We start from the raw sequence: 5238 nt of genomic DNA, 5'->3' as shown, positions 1-5238 counted from the left end.
ACTTCCAATTTACTATCATCTAACATCTAATAGTTTTTAGGTATATGACAAATTCCTAACCATTGTGTGCCACAATAAAAATCCTATCGGCTTAAATATATGAGTTTATTTAATTTTTAGTATTATTTTTATTAAATATTAATAATTAATGATAGTAAAAATCTTATTTGTAATTTTTTTATATTGTAAATGCAAATAAATATATATGTGGGGTTTTGTTTTGTATGTTTTTATTGATTTTAATATTTTAAAATTAATATTTTTTAAATAGTAATGTTGTTTATTTTATAAAACTTGTAATTTAAAGCATTATGTAATTTAAAATATATAATTTTTTCATTAAAAATGAATAAAAATATCACAAAATGATTTTGATTAAGTTATGGTCAAAACTCAGAAATTAATAAAGAAAAATACTTTTTAAAGATTAGGGTTACAATTTAGGATTAAATATCTAATAATTAATATTTTTATAATTTTCAATTAGTTTAAAATTAGTGTGGCATATATGGATGTGTACATGCAATATAACTTGTTGTTTTTCAAGAAGAGATAAACTTTCTTGTCATTTGAAACAAATTTTAGAATGAATTTTAAGGAAGTATGAGTTCATTAATATTCTTAAAATTTTGAATTAAACTATTTCTAAATATTCGAAGCATCCCTTAAACAAAGATTGTAAAAATTTAAAAGTAAATTTTTAAATGGTAATTGTGACTTTTATCCATTATTTTCTTATTTATCAAATTATATGATGTTCATTGTTTTAAAAAATCTATGATGTAGTTAATTTTATAAAATAATGAACATTAAATAGCTTGAAAACTATTAAAAATAATGACAAAAACTATGATTATTTACAAATAACATCTTTATTAAAATTAGATAATCAGTATTCATAAAATAATAATACTAAAGTGGTCAATCTTCCTTACAATTATATGCAACCTTTAACTATAAGCATTGTAGAACATATCCAATTTCTCTCAAACATGAGTAGCCACATGACAAAGTCTTGCATCTAATTAGATAGTTTATTTGCATTTATTAATTAATGAGAAGAGCTCAAGGTTTCTATCATTTTGTTCCTTCCTATACACATGGCCCTTTCTACAAGCATAGTTCAACATCCTAATTCCTCTCTAATAGAACAAAGCACCCACTTTACTTCATTGAGTAGAGTGTACATATTATAACTAATGGGAAAGATAGAGTACAATAATTTTGTAAAATTTAAAATTTATTTTAACAATACAAATAAATTGATTTTATGCAACTTTGGTGCTCTACAACTTTTTCCTACTTGTTTTCTTTTCAAATTCCCAATGATAGATGTTGGGGAGGATCCATCCTCCCACTAGCTCCTATGGCCATGTGCCTCTAAGGGCATCCTTTGTCATGATGTTGACTAAAGTAGAACATGGTCTGTCAGTACTCATGGAGATAGTGGAGGTCCTTGGGATGTAGAATGATGGTTGTGAGAGGGTTGTCGAGTCAGTGAACCCCACCAAGAATGGTTGGAAATTTACATTTGTGGGCACTTACAAGAGCATTCTAGAATTGGTCATGGTTAGTATAAATACCACAAATAAAGGAACATAGATTGGGCTCCGTGACTTGGCGGTAGAAAAAACCATGGTAGCTCTGCATTTAGTGGTCGTAGGTATATTTCTAAACTTTTGGCCTTCGATTGAAATGGTCAAAAAATGGGTTATGGGCTAGTGGAAGTTGAAAGGAAGTGTCTCTACCTCATCTATGTCAATTAGCCTCTTCCTTATCTAGTTCACACCTAGTAAAGATCTTTCTATGGTCCTTATGTGGTCATGGTTATAAGGTAAGCATCCCCTTACCATGGCCAAGTGGAAGCCAAGGTTCAACTCGACCAATGACCTTTTGTGTATAACACTGGTCTAGATTAGATTATAAGGACTCCAATTGGAATTTTTGGATGAGTTGATATAATGTTGGATTGGGGATTCTTTCAGGAACTTCATCACTATGGATGGTGTTACACTATCCAAATATAGACTTGTGTTCACATGATTCTATGTAAATGTGGTAGTAAACAAAACCCTTCCCACCTTTATCATCCTAAAATCAAGGTTTTGGAAGCATATACAAGCTCTGTTATATGAAAATGCTTCCATGTTCTGTCAAAACTGTAAAACTAGGGGGCACACTACAGATACTTGGAAATTGAAGGAACAACAAGAAGAGGAAAAAGTCTCCTCCTCGTGGATTGAAAAAAATATTGAGGGGGAAATTTCAAAAGCTAGCGGAACCACAACCCAAGATATTCTTGGAAAAGAGTTGGAGGAAGGAGAAATCCTTTTCTTTCCCTTAGGTGAGGCAGATGTTGGAATCTCAGAAGGTGAGAAACTCTAGGTGACCTCAGAGGTTCAAGAAGGCCCTCACGGAGAAGAAATCCAACAAAATCTTGTTGAGAAGGAGGTAAAAACCATCAATGTAGATAACCATCAATTAGACAATGAGGTCCTACAATTTAGGGACCCCTAAAAAAATTTGTGCTCTCAGGGAATTGTGAATCAACAATCAGAGGTGGAGTAGGAAGTGCCATGGATATTATCATCAAACATCCTGAGGAAGGGGAGACTTAGGAGTGGGGCCTACAAAAATCAGTTGGTTCTTTAGGAGAGACTTCCCTTGAGGATCTGGTTACTATTATAGACCTCCCCCCTCGCCCTAAAGGGTTACACTAGGAGGAAGACCTCAAGAAACAAGTGGAGGATACTTTGGTGGAACTAGAAATTGAGGAGGAGGAAGGGGAATGAAAAACACAAAAGAAGAATAATAAATCCAAAGAGACTAAAAAGCTAGATGTTGGAGGAGACTTCATAAAAGGAAGACCAAAAGATAGGGTCACCCGGTCATGAATGATAAAGTCATTGCAAGTGAGATTGCTGCTCGAAGGCAACTCATCTTAGACAACCATCTAAGAGGTAAGAGGTGATCTTGCTATCTTGGAATATAAGAGGGATAGATAGCTCCAAGAAGTATTTTTCTATTAAATAATACATTTTTTAACATAAGGTGGACATCTTGTTAACTCAAGTTAAAATGGCTTACAATAACTTTACCAAAATTGTTAACAACCTTTGGTTGGGGGCCATGTACTTGTATTCTAAATCCAATGGTGCTTTTGGATGTATCACCACCCTTTGGAGCTTGTCTAAATTGAAAGGCTCCCTCATTTTATTTTCCAAAACTACCTTTTTGTTTCTTTTGAAAAAGACCATAATGCATGGAAGCTTTTCAATGTGTACTCCCCCAACAATAGGGCAGGCAAAAAATCCCAATGGGAAGAAATACATAATTTTTTATAGTCTTTACATTCTGATAGTTGCTTGTTGGGAGGGGACTTTAACTCTCCTTTGCACCCATCTAAAAATGTGGGGGACTTGCTAACTATAATTATAGCATGGGAGACCTTGTTAACTTCATAAATAACTCCAATCTTGTGGATATAAATATCATGGGTAACCCTTTAATTTGATCTAGGTTAGATTGGATAAATTTCTTTCCTCCTCTTCTTAGGTGGCTTCGAATCATTCTCATTTGAAGTCTCTTCCCCATATTGTCTTTGATCACAACCCACTAATATTTTGGATCAGAGACAACATCATTTTCAAAATCAGTATAGAAATGTATTTTAATTTTTAATTTAATTATTAAAAGGAGAAAATGTTGGAAATGAGAATGAAGTAACTGAGAGGGGGAGGGGGTGAATCAGTTACTACAAAAACATTTCACAGTCCCTTAGATGTCTAAAAGTTTGATCTATTTTACAGATTACTGAAACTTGATATTGCAGCAAATAATAACAATCATTAAGAACTGATATCAAAACAATTCAGCAAACTCAAACACTAGAGACACCAGATTTAACGTGGAAACCCAATATGGGAAAAACCACCAATGTAACTAGTTACTGTTTTTCACTCTTCTGAAGTGAGCCCTGTTAGGAGCCAACCCTGTTAAAGGTTATAAAAACACACTGTTAGGTATGACCCTGTTAGAGGATTTAAACACTCTATTAGAAGTGGCCTTGCTAGAGGTCTTTAGAACAATTTAACTGAATTGTCACCTTGTTAGAGGATTTAAAAAATGGCTATTAAACCAACTTTGTTAAGAGATTTGGATTCATTGCTGCAAAGGTTATAAAGCAACAATGAAGTGACCTGAATAATATGCAACTTATCTTTTGCTGATTACAGATCTCTGTTCGGCTTGATTGGATCCTTACTGATCAAATACAACTTTATATATCCTTTAATCCTTCATCAGGATTTTCTCAGTCTCCTCTTATCCAATTATTTGCTTTCGCATCCTTGCTTCTCTTGTTTTTCACTTTTTTTTACACTTTTTTTTTCACACACCTTTACAACTTGAATAACTCTATATATATATATATATATATATATATATATATATATATTTATATATATTTTTTGGATTATCAAGTTGGCTCAAATAACTTGGAAAAAAATTATTCCAATAGTCGGCTGAATTGCAAGATTTAACAAATCCCTTTACTGGCCAACCCAGCACGGTAAACTCTGCTAAAAAATAATTCCTGTGTTAACTGACTGAGCCCAGTTAATACAAAGAATTCTGTGAAATCCTTCAGTCACCGAGTGAACTCGGTAAGCACTGAGTTCCCTGTGATGACTGAGTGAGCTCGGTGAAATCGACTCCACTTTGATGACTGACTAAGCTCGGTGAAAATTGACTTCTCCATCTTTTCTTCGATGACCGAGTGAGCTCAGTGAAAACTGACTTCTTTATCTTTCCTTCGATGACCGAGTGAGCTCGGTGAAAACTGACTTCTCCATCTTTCCTTCGATGACCGAGTGAGCTCAGTGAAAACTGACTTCTCCATCTTTCCTTTGATGATCGAGTGAGCTCGGTGAAAACTGACTTCTCCATTTTTCCTTTGATGACCGAGTGAGCTCGGTTATCATTGTCTGAACTCGGTTAACTAAGATTAAAGACTGATATGACATTTTGTGTGACATCAAGGAAAACACTATCCAACAGAAAATTAACTTATCAGACACCCTTTTGATGTCTGAAAGACATTTCTCAATTGATACGGTGGATAAGAGTTAACACTATGGATTTTTTATAATATAATTGGTTTATAAATATAAAGTGTTTCAAATTATTTATTTATTGGTATATGTAAAGAGGTGTAATGGTTACACTTAATAATATGTT

The sequence above is a fragment of the Cupressus sempervirens genome, chromosome 5, assembly GCF_028749045.1.
Source record: "Cupressus sempervirens isolate cs-2001-9-10 chromosome 5, ASM2874904v1, whole genome shotgun sequence".
Classification (NCBI taxonomy): domain Eukaryota; kingdom Viridiplantae; phylum Streptophyta; class Pinopsida; order Cupressales; family Cupressaceae; genus Cupressus; species Cupressus sempervirens.
This window is presented reverse-complemented; position numbering follows the sequence as displayed.